Source organism: Hypomesus transpacificus, unplaced genomic scaffold (genome assembly GCF_021917145.1).
Source record: "Hypomesus transpacificus isolate Combined female unplaced genomic scaffold, fHypTra1 scaffold_143, whole genome shotgun sequence".
In the NCBI taxonomy this organism is placed as follows: Eukaryota; Metazoa; Chordata; class Actinopteri; order Osmeriformes; family Osmeridae; genus Hypomesus; species Hypomesus transpacificus.
The window spans coordinates 370,776-388,613 of record NW_025813715.1 but is presented as its reverse complement, the minus strand read 5'-3'; the positions used below and the strand labels follow the sequence as shown (position 1 = coordinate 388,613).

Below are 17,838 nucleotides of genomic sequence, written 5' to 3'. Positions count from 1 at the left end.
TGTGGCAGGGCATCCAGACCATAATGGATTACAAGCCTGCATCACAGACCTGCAACGACAACATCTCTCTGGTCAATGACCTAAACAGCTTCTATGCACGGTTTGAAGCAACAAATAACACAAGCCCAGAAAACTCCTCCCCCCCCCCACGACCAGGCTCTGTGCCTGTCTGCCGAAAGTGTGAAGAGGGCACTCTCCACTATCAACCCCCGCAAAGTAACAGGCCCAGACAACATTCCACGCCGTGTACTGAGGGACTGCACAGAGGAACTTAAGGATATCTTCACGGATATCTTCAACACTTCTCTGAGTCAAGCTGCTGTTCCATCACATTTCAAGACCTCCATCATCATACCTGTGCCAAAGAAACCGGCTCCATCCTGCTTCAATGATTATCGCCCTGTGGCACTGACCCCCATAATTATGAAGTGCTTTGAACGGCTAGTCATGTCTCACATCAAGTCCATCCTCTCCCCCACCCTGGACCCCTTTCAGTTCGCATACCGGGCCAATCGTTCCACAGAGGACGCAATCTGCTCTGCTCTCCACCCAGCCCTCACCCACCTGGAAAAAGCAGACTCACATGTGAGAATACTTTTCATAGACTTTAGTTCAGCTTTTAACACCATAATCCCACAACAACTCATCTGTAAACTGGACCAGCTGGGGCTCAACACCTCCCTTTGCAATTGGACTTCCTCGGTGAAAGGCCATAAGCAGTACGAGTCGGCAACAACACCTCGAGCAGCATCACACTCAGCACAGGGGCCCCACAAGGCTGTGTGCTCAGTCCCCTGCTCTTCACCCTGCTGACTCACGACTGCACACCAACCTACAGCACCAATCACTTGGAGAAGTTTGCGGACGACACAACTCTGGTGGGTCTTATCACCAAGAACAATGAGACCCACTACAGGAGGGAGGTCAACCTTTTGACCACGTGGTGCAGAGACAACAACCTCTTGCTTAATGTCATCAAAATAAAGGAGATTGTGGTTGACTTCAGGAAAAGCCACATTGAACACCCACCACTGACCTTCGATGGTGCTGCGTTGGAGCGAGTGAGCAGCACCAAATTCCTGGGGGTGCACATCAGTGAGGACCTCTCCTGGGCAACCAACTCTGCATCACTGACGAAGAAAGCCCAGCGGCGCCTCTACTTCCTCCACAAGCTCCCATACCCATCCTGAACACATTCTACCGGGGCACCATTGAAAGCATCCTGTCCAGCTACATCACTGTGTGGGGCAGTAGCTGCACTGAACACAGCAAGAAAGCACTGCAACGCATAGTGAACACAGCTGGTAAGATCATTGGTACCCCACTGCCTTCCTTGCAAGACATATACACCTGTCTAACGACATACCGCGCTGCATCTGAGCTGCTCCAAACTTTCCCAAACCTTTTTATTTATTTTTCTTGTTAATCGCTATATTTATATATTACTTAATTTATTCATTTATTTTGTTGATACCGATTTAATCTATACATCTACTGTCTCATTTTTACTCGGCTTACTCGGTTTACTCGGCACGGCTTTTTTCTTTGGAGCTTGACGCTATTGTTCCTGTTGAACTAGCCAATTCAATGCTCTGACGAATTATTTTGGCTGGCTTAAACTATTAACGTAAGTTAACTATAATGTCTCACACCCACTCGCATTGTCCTACATGTGTCATTCTGTTCGAAAAGTTGACTCTGTTAGAGAGTCGCGTTCAGTCTCTTGAGGAAGAACATTAGCTAGTAACTTTAGATGCGAATGGCGCAACATCACAGACAGGGAGTCCTAGCGTGAGGGAGGACTCAAGTTTAGCCCCACCGGTTTCACCTTTGCAGCATGGTGGGAGTGGGACTCCTCAGACGTTAGTGATCGGTGACTCCATCACTCGTAACGTTAGATTGGAGCAACCAGCGACAGTTTACTGTGTACCTGGGGCCAGAGCTACCGACATAGAAGCTAATCTTAGGGTGCTGGCTAGCACTAGGGCTAAGGCAAATGCCCAAGCTAGGGCACATGGCGCACGCACTGACGATAGGTATGAGAATATTGTCATTCATGTCGGCACCAATGATGCTAGGCTGAGGCAGTCAGAGGTCACAAAGGTTAATATAGCTCGGGCATGTGATCTTGCTCAAAAGATGAGTCGGCATCGAGTAATAGTCTCTGGCCCACTACCTGCTAGGGGGACTGACTAGATCTACAGCAGGCTTGTCTCTCTCAACCGCTGGTTGGCTCGCTTTTGCTCAGAACAGGGTTTAGGATTTGTAGATAATTGGTCTCGTTTCTGGGCCAAACCTGGCTTGTTGAAAAGTGACGGGCTCCATCCTAGCTGGAGAGGTGCTTTTCTTTTGTCTAGGAATATTGAAGCTATTCTAAAGCAGACCTGACATTCACTAGAACAAGCCGGGCCACAGTCTCTTAGAGCAGTGTTTCCCAAACTTTTTTTCTGGGGACCCATATTTTAAAAGTCACAAACCTTCGCGACCCAAGCCAATAGAGATTATTCGTAAATCACAAAATAAAGGTGGATTTGACCATTATTGAACAATAATGAGGATATTTTACTGTTATTTTATTGTTATTTCAGAACTTGTAGGCCTACTGCCATTGTTAATAAGCTATCTCAGACTGAGTGATCATTTCTCTCTGAACAATTGAACCAGCAATGTTTAAAGAAGGTATCCAATAAGTGCCTAATTGGACATTAAATGTAGGCTATAATAAAAACATATAGCCCATTTCTTCTTATTTTCAACATTCAATTGAACCAGCAATATTGGAACAAAATATGAAATAATTACAAAAAGATTACAAATTATACAAAACATGTTGTACCATTTCAACATTGTTAATGGCATAGGTGGGCCTGTCTGCGTTTTTGTAGTGCGTTTCAGTCCGTGGTGCAGGAGGGGAGCACAACAAGCATATCAGGTGCAGCATTCAGTCTGTATCTGTGCTTGTCTTCATTTTTGTGAGCACAGAAAATCCCAATTCGCACATGTGCGTGGTAGTGAAAGGAATAAGCATAGAATACTGGCCCTACTGAGGACAGGATATTCTGACGAAATGCTTATCCAGAATGATGATAAGGTCACAGATCCATAGCGTCAGTGCGATCGCAGCTGAGCTGCAACAACTCGGTTTCTTCTGCAGGACTAAGCGTCAACTCAAGCAAAGCCTGAGGACTCAAATTCGAAAGGATTTTGCATCCACCTTTTAGCATTCAGAATGGCATACCTCTCTGTTGGAAAATAGCGATCAAAGTTCTCAACAAGCGCAACGAGATGAGTTTGATTAAACGCAGACGGCTGCTGGTCTTTCAAATAGGGGAAGTTCATTTTCGGCCTAAATCATATATATTTTACATTATTTTTCTAGTTCACTGGCTAGTTTACCCTTACTACACTAGCCTAGCCTACTGTATGTATGTAGCATGAATGAATGAAGGAATGAATGAAGGAACGATCGACCAAACAATATTAAACTAGAAGAAAATGTGGGAATTAGGTTTTAACTGAAACAAGGCATGTGGTGTATAATTGTATGAAATGTTTGATGAAAACTTGCTAGCAACTTCGCCAAGCAAATACCAAGAAATAGGTTGCAGCAGCTCTTTCGACGACACTTATAGAATCCGCGATGGGACTAAGCTTGAATAGCTTCGGTGAATTTTTTTGGTACAAAATTACTGTAAATCAAAAGGAGATGTCTTTCGACAGACCCTCTAATCATCACGCGGAAGCCCTGCGTCCAGGCCAGCCCACTCCTCCATTCACCCCCACCTGAGCGTCCATGGGCGGGACATAATCTCAGCATTAATCCAATGACCGTATAGTTTCGAAGCACTGAAAAAAACTGTTCAAAGCAGCCCCATTGGAGTCCATAGAAGCTGAGCTTCAACAAGGAATGCACTGTGGCGCTACGGGAATGTATGAGAAGGAAATCAGTCAGTCGACCTGCTAATATATGTAGTGCTAGCTGATTCAGAATGAACTCGTTTTCGATATGAACGTGTTCTAACGCATTTAAAATGTTAACACAATAGTAAATATTTGACCATTAATTAGTTTAAGAATTCGCCACTGGCAGAGATGTGGCAAGGCGACCCCCAAAAAATCTCTTGCGACCCACCCGAGGGTCGCGACCCAGTCTTTGGGAAACACTGTCTTAGAGAGTCTGATAGGTATGTTGATAGGCATGTTGTTAGCTGTTGGGGCCCCCGATAGCTCAGCTTGTAGTGTAGCCAAGGTGGTTGCTGATGTCGTTTTTCCCATTGAGACGGTGTCGGTCCCCCGCCCTTTTTCCAAATTCCGGCCCTCAATTATTAGAAATTATACCAATTTAATATGTATTCAGCCTTGCTCACCCGTTGCTCTTCCTACTAAGTTTTCTGATAACAGTGTGTAGCACTTATTACGGTTAGTAGATAAGTTAGTTACTCAGGACCAGAGTCTAGGTTCGGAGGAGCAGTTGGTAGCTAAATAATAATAACACCCCAGACCAAGACAAGAACGTTTAAATGCCGGCTTGTAAATATAAAAGAGTGGAAAGAGTTTAGAGGCAGATAGAATTAGTCAATGGTACCAAAAACACAGTTTACATACACAATTTACATAACATAGACACAGTCTTTGCATTTAAATGCGATCTATTCAAGTGTCAACCTTTTTGAAAGAACGAAAACAATTGAAATTGTATTTCTTTGTTTTAGTTTGACAACCTAGTTGGTTTCAGGAATAACTTCCAACTTAAGTTAAATTAAAGTTTATCTTTAATTTCCTATTCAGTTTCTATTATCTCGAGTTAACTCTGCTTTAAGTTCTCATTTAAATCTTGGTTAGTCAAAATCTTATTTTTACTTAGTTAGGACAATTTTAGGATCTAACTAGTTATTTTCCTATTATCATGCTACACCAGTGAGCTAACGTCACTGTGTCCAATCCCGACCGGTTATTAAGAAACATTCTGAGAAAATGCCACTTCAAATATTGATAAAAATGATTGTATCACGTTTTCAGCTGATTTACTGATTTCACGTTAAGCTTTAACTTCCTACCTTTTGAGCTAAATATTGTAAAAAAAAATAGAGTTAGCTTATCCTTTACTAGAGCCGGTAGAAAGACGCTGGCGCCGGTAAATTAGCCGTGCGCTACCCTTGTCCAAACCCGACCGCACTTATACTTGTAGTAAACACTCGCTGCTGCTGTTTTTACGGGGATATTAACTTGATCCAGGGTCACCAAACTGACCATAATGCTGTCAATATATCCGGGGACAATAAGATATCACGCTTCAACATCTTAAAACTATGCGATAAAATCTCAATTTGACTGTTTACCACCACCTGCTGGATGTTTTGTTGAACTCTTCTCATGTCAGAGTAGAGAACGTCGCCCGAGCGTCGCCTGAGTGGTCTTTCGGCTTTCTCTCATCAATGTAACTTTCCTAAATTATTTAGATATGTAAACGTCCATATATGTTTATGAAATTTGACACGTAGATTGTTTGGTATGCCTAAAATAATATTACTTACACTTTGTTAGCGATTGCAAAAGAAAATGGTGGCAAAAAGACCGGAAACTGGGTGTCCAAACCCCGTTCGGGTTTGGACAATAGTAGTTTACAGAGGTCGGGATTGGACACAGTGACGCTACTGAAGCTAAGCCTTTGCAATATCATACCCATTTGCCAGTTTAACGCAACATATGCTACATGGAAAATCACAAGGAAAATAACAAAAAGGAATGTAAAATGAGATAAAACATTCACAAATCATAAATATGAAAAGCTATATATATATAATATAATCAGTCTCTTTTCAACAAATACAACCGTTGCTAGCGACCACGTTGGGCAGTCCAATGCTAAATTCTGGTTGATGTGACGCAGAAGGAAAGTTGTCGATTAGCAGTGAGTCCGCTGGAGTCCACGCTTACCGAAATCCTAAATACAGAACTGTAACTCCACTCACATCAAGAACAATTCTGTAGGCTTGTCCTACTGCAACCGGGATGAATGAGTTCAACACGCTGGTGACTCACAAATGCAAGGTTATTGTTCGTCGTAGATCTTCTTCATGGGAGGCTCGCCATCTTTACCGTCTGCTTGCAGCAAGAAACGTAGCTAGCTTCAAGCATTCGAAAATTCACTCTTCAGTCAACTTACTAAATAGCAACAAATAAACCACAGTCTACCCGTGTAGACAGAATGTAACATAAACACTTTTACAAATCAAAATAAAAGAGTATAAAACGCTTTAGTTTTACTATTCTTGTTCAGCTCACTGGCTCAGTCTTGCTAACATCTTCCTTCGAGCTCTCATCTCTCGCACTCACATTCTTCCCGCCACAGGAAGAGCTACAGCCATTCTGATTGGCTGATATAACAATAGTATTTTAAAGTACCAGGATACCTTTTTAGCAACTAATAAGATGCTATTAACTTTTATATTTATTGTAATCTTATTTAACCTGGTTAAGTCATTAAGTTTATTCTTAATATTATGAAATTTATATATATATTGAATTGGTATTTATTCAATCTAACTATTTTAATCCGGGTTACACTATTTCAGGTTCAGGCAGAGGTGTAAAACTAGGCTCTACAAAAGATTTAGTGATAGCCATACTCAGACTCTGAAATAAAGCTTGGACAACAGTCACTAGGGGATTCCCTAACTCAGGATATGTCAGTCTTCTTGTCGGTTCTCTTTGTCTTGAAGATCTTCTCAATGAATCCATCGGTTCATCTCCATCAATACTCCCTTCGTTGATTTCTGTTTCGTTTGCCATTGGTTCTGTAGTCGGTGAATCGAAAGGCCAGAGACGCTCGGTGTTCGTCCCTGGCTTGGGAACCACAATTCACCTTAGGTTAGATTCTCAGGGAGATAATTGACTCGTTAATATCTGACTCCAATTTTAAGACACGTGCACAAGTGCGTTACCTGTAACCTCGAGCGCTAAACAGTTAATGACATGAAACTCTGACGTAGGTAAAAATCGTCTGCCTGATCAGAGCGCCGACCCTAAAGTATGCGTGTTCACTAAACAGTCGTTTATCTCTACTATAATATAGATTTAACCATAGTCGACCTAGTAGGATATGTAATCGATCACTCAGAGGCCCCGGTAAATTCCTTCGGAGCGTGGAGATCCACTGTAAGTGACTCAGAGGCCTTAAGTTAAAACCTACTCAAAAGTCTATGTTTATAATCAGTTAGCCGCATCAACCAGACTAGATCTAAGTTTTCACCGCCGTAGCCTGATAGATACGTTTCAAAGAGAACAAGTAACGTCAAAATGCACAGTAATAGTTTATTATCTAAATAGTAAGATAATCAATACAATGATAATGAAATATCATCAAATACAAAACATACCTTCAGAGCAATGGTTAACAAAGGTATGTCACAATGAAGACTAGGCGCCTAACGCACCGGAGCTGTATCCTAAACCAAACTCGAAGTGATTGGTAACACTTCTTCCTATATACACCCAAACCTGACTTAAGTGGGGACACCGGTCACATGACTGAAAAGTAGTCTAAACGCATACAAATTCAAATTGGATCATTAATCAAGGCTACAGTAGACCAAGTGGTTCCCTTGCAAGACAGGGGAATATGTTAAACACATGTTGGTCTGCTGTAGGCACAAACTCTGTAAACCCTGTACATGTTACAGTATTAAAATTATTACAAGCATGTAATACATAAAATAAGAAACAAAAGCATATCAAACATGACGTTAAAAGCTGTTTAGAACCTTATTTTCAAGAACACAACTTTTAATGATAATTTCAGAGTCTTCCTCTGTCCATCTTCCTCTTCAACTGTTGAGACCACCTCTCCAGAGGTGTGTCATTAAGGTGTGATTGTCATTTTAGCATTCATGTAAATCAACGACTGTCCCAGACGAGTGTCTGGGTGACCAGTGACAAAGGGGCTGCCAAAACAGCCCTACAGTTTCCCCGTTTTGTTCCCATGGAACACAGGAAGGTTCAGGGGAACATGAATTAAAGTGGTGATCATGGCTGTTCGGAGAGAATTGATGAGATGCTTGAAATAGCAACACTGGAACAGGGTGACAGCTAAAATGAGGAGGCTGGCGATGACACACCCACGAAACACCCAGTCCCACCAGGTGTAGCTTGCTGAGCAGAAAGGGTTGACGCACTTGACAGGATCCTTGCCATTTTTTTAGCCAGGTTAACCTCCACCTCCAGGCAGAAGGTGTGGTTAGTGAATAGCATCAGAATAACCATAAACATTGATCAATTTTTTTTTGTGTCATTAAAGGACACAAGCAGTAATGTGTTACATGTACAAATAACATAACTTGAAGTCTCATGACAGCAAGAACGAGTGGTAAAAAAAAAAAAAACAACAACAACAAAAACGACATTACCCTTAACAGTCATATAGCCGGTAATATGGTCCCACTTAATAATTTGGTCTTTAACAATGACGCCCAGGGAGCGTATGGTAGTGGAATTTGGAAAAACTTGGTTGGGGTGTATAAATGGAAAAGTCACATTAAAACCAATACAACCTTCACATTCATTATTGTCATACATCGTTACAGTGGACAATAACTCAGCGTAATGAATATTTTTCATGTTGTTGGAGTTGAACCACCTGTTAAGGTCTAACAATTATAATTTTCATGTCACCTTCAGTGAAGAGTGTCTCGGACCCTGGGTCAAATACATACTTCCCATCTCGCAGTACAAGACCTTCAACCACTGTAACGAGAGCATTTTGCTGTAAATGTGGTGTCAACTCCCTGTCTGATGTCCAGAGTTCTTTCTGATACTCTTTCAGATCCACAGGAGCGGTCTTGATTGCACTGACATGTGTGGGCAAAGGTATGTTTCGATGCCAGAGCTGGCTTTTCAAAGCTGTTAGTTTACCAAGTTGATCAACGATGTGGTCGTTTTTGCCTTTGGCCCATAGGTTTTCGTGCCTAAGCATTAGCATTTGAACAGGGTCTGGAATGGAAATTGACACAACACTGGCTTTGTTTAAGGAGGAGCCTCTCCTTGTGTTTTTTCCTGTCATGACTTCAATTTGCCTCTCTGGGCAATCTATAACAAAACCATGTTTCTGCATGATGTCCATACCCAAAACGGTTCCCTCGCTATTGTTAGGTAAATACCAAAATGGTTCGTTGATCACAACTGAACCCAAGTCCAAACGTGCGTTTTTTGTGCGAGTTGCAGTCATTTTTGTATCGCCTATACCAACTTTTTCCATTGTCTCGCGAGTTGGGGGTATAGGAATGTCTGTGCAGGAGCAAGCGGCACCAGTATCTACGAGCATATCACATAACCGGCCTCCGAGGTTGGCTCTAACTTTGATACGGTTCCCACTGTTAATCACGCTCCCTATTGAAATGGAGGCCACGCACCCCTATTGCGGACTTATATGCATTTTGTCATTGCTGATCTCATGCATCCTTTTGGTTAGTTGCGATATGGTTTTCCTAATATAGAGTATTTCATCCGACTCAACTCTATTCTCTTTTGGTGCAGACGGCTTACTAGGCGTGTAATTTGGTTCTCGTCTATAGTTAGGTTTGTTTAGCAGTTTAAGACAATCTTCAGTTTTATGGCCTGTTTTTTTACAATAATTGCATGAAGGAAAGTTAACTTCAGACCGAGTAGGCTTGTAATTCCTCACTGTTTGTTGCCCTTCAGTTACCCAGTTAGTGGCTGCAATCTGACCCTGCATGTTAATCTGGCAGCGTTCCATGTCTGTTACCCATCTAACAATGGCGTCAAAAGTATTTTGAGGTGGGCCTGATCCAACTGCGATTGCCTTTTGGACGTGAGTGCCTGCATTTTCTTTTAGAAGCTGAAGTAACACTGCATTGTCGTGGTCTGGGTTATTGATTCCTGAGTATTCATTAAACACGGTCCATAAACGCCTAGCAAATGTTTCGAACGGTTCTTCTCTTTCCTGTTTTAGGTTAAGTATCATGCCCCATGCGGTGTGTGTCGGCCCTCTAATCTTGATAAGAGCCTGTTTTAACCGTTCTAAAACGTCGCTGTCCTCCTCCAATGCTCTTTTATTCATGATTGTACCATCAGCTAATTCGGGCGAAAGTTTGCATTTTAGCTCTCTCGGGATTGTGACCATAACAATTTGCCATATATCGCGCAATTCAAGATTTAACGTGTTAGTCTGTGCTAGTAGAGCGTGCCAATATGGTTTAAAAGATTCCTTACGAGGTAGATCGCCTATAACGTTTTTGTGTGCATTACATTCATCACAAGTAAGTGTACGACTGACTGTTGTTCGTGTATTATTTGGCCCGACTATGGTTTTGATCACAGATACCTGAGCCGAATTATCACACGTTGTCTGTTTCTCGAGTGATCTAGTACGCATTGGGCTACGATCGTGAACGTTAGATGCTTGGCTAGTTGTCTGTTTCTTGGCCGGTGTAGGCCTACTTCTTGGGCTACGATCGCGAACCTTAGAGGCCAGACTAGAATGGTCGTTTACTTCAATTACATCATCATTATCTTCCCATTCCTCGACACGTTCACCCCTGGCCCTCCTGACTGGGGTGATAATTGCTGACGCTAGCATTTCATCGTCGGAACTGTCCTGTTCACGGCTATAGAATCCAAAATAGATTGTTTCAACGAGGCTACTGGGAGACCTACATTGTTGCAACATTCTTCTAGCTTAGTTTTATAGCCCTTCTCGTTTTGGAGCTGATTCTGCAGCTCGGTTATCTCTTTGTGGAATGCAACACTTTGTCTAGCCCACGTTTGTTTGTCATAATCAAATCCTTCAACTTTTAGTTGTAGTTTCTGCATTTCGACAGAGCGTGCTGTTTCTAGCTGTAGAATATTTGTCAAAGTAGTTTGAATCCTATCGACGGTTTGGCACATATTACGATGCATTAAGTATTCCAGCGCAGATTTTATCTTTAGTTTTTCGAACGTGGGTTTTTTGTCAAGTTTACAGCCCGTTTCCGCAAACCACTTCATGAGTGTATCATTATCCGCAGAATAAATTTGATGACCTTTTTCGGTTAAACGGACTCGCGTTTTGTCCACGCTGAGTGACCATAAGTTTAGGAAGGTCTCTTGTCCCTGTCCTACACTCATACTGTCATGTCCCTGAAAATCCATGTTCTTTATCCTTGAGATGGAATAAAAATGGAAAACAATACTAAACAGAAATTTCTATACGTATCCTGAGTATCCCTCAATCCTTTGCTGATAGGAATTGTAGAAATGTACTTACCCCAGGAGAGACAACATAGAAAATACAATAATCCAATTCATTCCCAGTTCCGTTGATTCCGGAGCCAGCTCACAGGATCACGTCGCAAGGGTACACCAAATTGTAGTCGGTGAATCGAAAGGCCAGAGACGCTCGGTGTTCGTCCCTGGCTTGGGAACCACAATTCACCTTAGGTTAGATTCTCAGGGAGATAATTGACTCGTTAATATCTGACTCCAATTTTAAGACACGTGCACAAGTGCGTTACCTGTAACCTCGAGCGCTAAACAGTTAATGACATGAAACTCTGACGTAGGTAAAAATCGTCTGCCTGATCAGAGCACCGACCCTAAAGTATGCGTGTTCACTAAACAGTCGTTTATCTGTACTATAATATAGATTTAACCATAGTCGACCTAGTAGGATATGTAATCGATCACTCAGAGGCCCCGGTAAATTCCTTCGGAGCGTGGAGATCCACTGTAAGTGACTCAGAGGCCTTAAGTTAAAACCTACTCAAAAGTCTATGTTTATAATCAGTTAGCCGCATCAACCAGACTAGATCTAAGTTTTCACCGCCGTAGCCTGATAGATACGTTTCAAAGAGAACAAGTAACGTCAAAATGCACAGTAATAGTTTATTATCTAAATAGTAAGATAATCAATACAATGATAATGAAATATCATCAAATACAAAACATACCTTCAGAGCAATGGTTAACAAAGGTATGTCACAATGAAGACTAGGCGCCTAACGCACCGGAGCTGTATCCTAAACCAAACTCGAAGTGATTGGTAACACTTCTTCCTATATACACCCAAACCTGACTTAAGTGGGGACACCGGTCACATGACTGAAAAGTAGTCTAAACGCATACAAATTCAAATTGGATCATTAATCAAGGCTACAGTAGACCAAGTGGTTCCCTTGCAAGACAGGGGAATATGTTAAACACATGTTGGTCTGCTGTAGGCACAAACTCTGTAAACCCTGTACATGTTACAGTATTAAAATTATTACAAGCATGTAATACATAAAATAAGAAACAAAAGCATATCAAACATGACGTTAAAAGCTGTTTAGAACCTTATTTTCAAGAACACAACTTTTAATGATAATTTCAGAGTCTTCCTCTGTCCATCTTCCTCTTCAACTGTTGAGACCACCTCTCCAGAGGTGTGTCATTAAGGTGTGATTGTCATTTTAGCATTCATGTAAATCAACGACTTTCCCAGACGAGTGTCTGGGTGACCAGTGACAAAGGGGCTGCCAAAACAGCCCTACAGTTCAGATTCACTTTCTGCACTGTCTCTATTGGGAACTCCAGATACAATTTCAATTGTTTTCGTTCTTTCAAAAAGGTTGACACTTGAATAGATTGCATTTAAATGCAAAGACTGTGTCTATGTTATGTAAATTGTGTATGTAAACTGTGTTTTTGGTACCATTGACTAATTCTATCTGCCTCTAAACTCTTTCCACTCTTTTATATAAACAAGCCGGCATTTAAACGTTCTTGTCTTGGTCTGGGGTGTTATTATTATTTAGCTACCAACTGCTCCTTCGAACCTAGACTCTGGTCCTGAGTAACTAACTTATCTACTACCCGTAATAAGTGCTACATAACATGGCGAGCCAGCCAGGAGTAGTTGAGTACTAAAATAAAGACAAATACTAGTTCAATAAATTAATTTGAACACCCAGACCTAAAATAGAATTAAGTCCGGCCAAAATATGGAAGTTGTAGCCAGAGAAAATGTAAAAGTGCCTAACTCAGTCGTTGTTAGTGGACTTACAGACACAGAATCAGACCAGGATGTCGCTGATTTCTTGAGCCGGTATGGGCGTATTGGGAGAACAATTAGAGTAGATGACCCTGAATCCCCATATCACAGACATGCTATTGTAGAGTATGAGAGTGGAGCTGCAGTGAGAGCCATCGAACCCTTACTCCCATATAGTTATGAAAGTCCTAGTGAAATCATATACCTGATCAAAGCCTTGACTAGTGAATATGTTCCCACTGCAACTGTGAGCGCCACCCAGAGTTTTTTGAGTGAACTGCAAAACATCGCCAAACTAAGTGGTAGATCCTTTGAAGAGATCCTGCAAGAACAATTATCTGAATGCATTAAATCATTACCTTCGAGTGCAGAGCCCAGTGATGAGCCTGAGATCGAGTCTCCCAACACTGAAATTGGGAATGAACAAGCTCAAATACCAGTGACGCAGCCACAAGTAGCCTCTTCTGTAAAAACAAAGGAGCATGGCAAAACTCCCCAATGGTCGGCTGAGGCCAAAGTATTCAGCCAGATTAAAGAGAAGTCCCTATGACAAATGTGAATTATGCTAACCCTCCAGAAGTGCAGCGAATGATCGTAGAGCACGTGGTGAGAAGTGACGCCCCAGGGTCACTGATGAATGCATCATTCAGACTTAGAGCATTTTCTGGCAGAATCCCATGCTCCGGTCATGAAGTAGACTTTGACACATGGCGAACTAGCGTTGAGCTCATTCTCAAAGACCCAGCTCTGTCTGACCTTCAGCGCTCAAGGAAGATCCTTGACAGCTTGGTGCCACCAGCCGCCAATGTTGTCAAACCTTTAGGCCCACAAGCTTTGCCTACAGCTTACCTTGAACTATTGGACTCGGCATTCGGAACCGTCGAAGATGGAGATGAGCTTTTCGCTGTGTTCCTCAACACACTCCAAAACTCTGAAGAGAGACCCTCCCAGTACTTGCACAGGCTACAGACAGTTCTCACTAAAGCGATAAGAAGAGGTGGCGTATATGCTAGTGAAGCTGACAAGCATCTCCTGCGGCAGTTTTGTCGGGGATGCTGGGATAATGTGCTGATAGCTGACCTTCAGCTTGAACGCAAGAGAGACAGCCCACCTCCATTTCCTGAGTTGCTGTTGCAGCTTCGTGTAGAGGAAGACAGACAGAGTGCAAAAGACAACCGAATGAAGAAGCACCTTGGTGCATCAAAGCACAAAGCCAATGCACATCTCTTGGCAGCAAGCTCTCTTGAAATTGACCCATCATTGGGGAATGATATCACGGAGTTGAGGAAACAAGTCACTCAGCTGCAGAGTCAACTGATTCAATTAAAGACACAGAAAGCAGAGTCACATGCATCTTCATCAGATGGTGTTGTCGCTGACTTAAAGAAACAGGTTACTGAGCTTCAAAGCCAGTTCACCAGTATAAGAACACAGAAACCATCAACGACAAAGACCAACGTGACAAAATTCAATGCAAAGCATGCAACAAACAGCAAAGCCTCTGAACATCCTAGTAACAGACCAAAGCCTTGGTACTGTTTTCAATGCGGAGAGGATGGCCATATTGCATCTGTATGTCCTAACGAGCCAAACCCATCACTAGTAGCTGCAAAGAAGACACAACTAAAAGAAAAACAATCCTTGTGGGATGGTCAAGATGACAAAGCCTCTTCCCAACGTTTAAACTGAACTCAGCTCTCATTGTGGGACAAATGAGGGCTGAAAGCAGTGACAACAGTCCCAACTCTGTTACTGAACGCAATGGAAAAGGGAAGTTTTCGCACAAGATCAAATCATTAATGGACAAACATGTAACTGCCTTCTTGACACCGGATCTCAAGTAACGACAGTGTCACAGTCTTTCCATGAGAGCAACCTCTCAAACTTAAAGATTCACCCTTTGAATGAGTTGTTAGAAGTAGAGGCTGCAAATGGTCAAGCCGTACCCTATTCAGGCTTCATAGAAGTAGACATCACCTTCCCCGAGAGCTGCTTTGGCTCTGAGATTACTGTGCCCACACTTGCTTTAGTCGTGCCAGACATGCAGTCTAGCGCGCAGTCAAAACTCTTGATAGGCACAAATACTTTGGACATCGTTTATGAGAACTGCTCTAGTAAAAACACAAACCTGCAAGCTCTACCCTATGGTTGGAGAGTTGTTATGAAAGTGATGCAGCAGAGAGTTAAGCAAAAAGAAAATAGCAGCCTAGGGTTGGTGAGGTTGTCAGGGAAAGACCCTACAGTCGTACCTGCTGGATGGAGCTGTGTGACAGAAGGATTGGTGCATGTGAAGATAAAGTCCCCGACCGTTGGATTGTTATTGAACCACCTGTGTCGTCTTCTTTACCTGGAGGCATGTTAGTTACCAGCTGTTTAATTAGTCTCCCTGACACTCCATCTAAGAAAGTACCAGTGTGTTACGCAATGAAAGTAAGCATGACATAATCATTCCTGCAAAGAGTGTCATCGCTGAAATACATGCTTTGCAGACAGTGGTGCCAAGTAACCAAGGGTCACCCAAGGTAGCTCACCAAGATAGTCCATCAAAGTCTCCTGAAGATGCGAAGCTGAAATCCAACTTTGATGGCTCTCCTCTTTCGGCTGAATGGAGGGAGAGAATAGAGCAAAAGTTAGGTGTCACATCCGCGCACGGGCGCCAGCCCTCTAGAGGGCGACACTCACCCTAGAGCACCTAGCACCAACCTTCTTCTACACTGGGCTCCACACCTGCGGTGATCAACACTTCCTATTTAAGCACTGGGTGTCCTTCCCTCTTCACTCTGTCATGAAGTTTGTTTGTTGTAAGTACGCCTTCCGTTTATGTCTTAAGTTTTGTGACTCTACCCAGAAGGGGATACCTATTTGGTTTTTGGAATTTACCTTTGTTTATGGGTTACTTTTTGTTGGACTGAACCTTCCTCCCGTGGAGTACCCCTTTGTTAACCTTTGAATAAATCATTTTTTACACCTGATCCGCTATCTGCATATGTGCCTGAAACCCCCGGCCTGACATTAGGTGCTATGCCAGAAGTATTTGCTCTTCACGACTCAGACTTTGGTCAAACAGATAAAGTTAAACACCAAATCAAGTTAAGTGACCAAACCCCCTTTTAAGCATCGACCTCGACCCATACGTCCACAAGACCTCGATGCAGTGCGGAGACACCTGCAGGAGCTAAGTGAGGCAGGGGTAATTCAGGAGTCAGAGTCACCGTTCTCCTCACCAATAGTGGTGGTTAGAAAGAAAAATGGAGACGTACGACTTTGTATTGATTACCGAAAACTGAACCTGCAGACTATCAAGGATGCCTACGCTCTCCCAAATCTGGAAGAAACCTTCTCTGCGCTCACAGGCTCAAAGTGGTTCTCTGTCCTGGACCTCAAGTCAGGCTATTATCAGATTGAAGTCGAGGAAGCAGACAAGCCCAAAACAGCCTTTGTTTGTCCATTGGGATTCTGGGAGTTCAATAGGATGCCCCAGGGCGTAACCAATGCTCCCAGCACATTTCAGAGGTTGATGGAAAAATGCATGGGGAATGTCAACCTTAAAGAAGCCCTGGTCTTCTTAGACGATATCATAGTCTTCTCAGAAACTCTCGAACAACACGAAATCCGTCTTCTCCACGTCCTTAGTCGTCTGAAAGAGTACGGCTTAAAACTGTCTATGGAGAAATGCAAGTTTTTTTTCACTTTTTTTTCACGTCAGTGAAGTACTTGGGACACATTGTGTCGCAGCATGGTGTTGTAACCGACCCAGAGAAGATTGTGGCCCTAAAGACCTGGCCAAGTCCAAGAAATCTTAAAGATCTACGCTCATTTTTAGGGTTCGCTGGGTATTACCGGCGATTTATCCAGAGCTACTCTAAGATAGTCAATAGTCACAGATAGCAACCCATTGACTTACCTCCTTACCACAGCCAAGTTGGATGCAACAAGCTATCGCTGGTTGTCTGCCCTCTCCACCTTCAGGTTCCAGCTCCAGTACCGAGCAGGGAAACGCAATCTCGATGCAGACGGACTCTCGCGTCGTCCACATGCTGAACCTGTAAATGACTTAGTCTCACAGAAAGAGGAGGAGCGGATAAGCCAGTTCATCTACCGACACCTACCTGAGTCTGACAAATTCACTCGTATCTCCTGTAAGACTGTTAGCGCCATCTGTGAGAAACATCTAGTCTGCCCCCCTGCAGATGCCAACAGTAATGATCCCACCAGTCCTCTTGTAGTATCTCTTGCCATGTCTGCTGAAGCTATTCCTGACAGCTTTGGGCACTGTGATGGATTTCCAGTCATCTCCAGTATATCAGAGGAAGAGTTGAAACAACATCAGAGAGACGATCCAGCTATCTGTGAAATCATCCATTTGATGGAAACAGGGGAAAACCCCCCTGCGGCTGTTAGGAAAGAGCTGCCAGATCTTCCCATCTTTCTGCGAGAGATGAGCAAGCTGGAGATGAAGGATGATATTCTCTACAGGAGAAGGCGGGTTGGTGAAGAAACTCAATACCAGATCGTTTTACCAGCGAAGTTCAGGAATATGGTCATGAGAAGTCTTCACGATGACATGGGTCATTTCGGTTTTGATCGTACTCTTGACCTTACACGATCCAGATTCTTTTGGCCACGAATGGCTACTGATATTGAGAGGAAGGTAAAGGGTTGCAACCGCTGCGTCTGTCGAAAAACACCACCTGAGAAAGCTGCGCCTTTAGTTAACATTCAAGTAACAAGACCTCTTGAGTTAGTCTGTATGGACTTTTTATAATAGAACCCGACCAAAGCAATAGCAAAGATGTTCTTGTGATCACTGATTT

The 17,838-nt window shown here is 42.9% G+C and overlaps 1 pseudogene; it reads right to left on the bottom strand.

The window, feature by feature from the left end:
• Positions 1-7,957: 7,957 nt before the first annotated feature.
• The window catches only part of LOC124488564, a 31,544-nt pseudogene continuing 21,663 nt past the window's right edge, over positions 7,958-17,838 (bottom strand).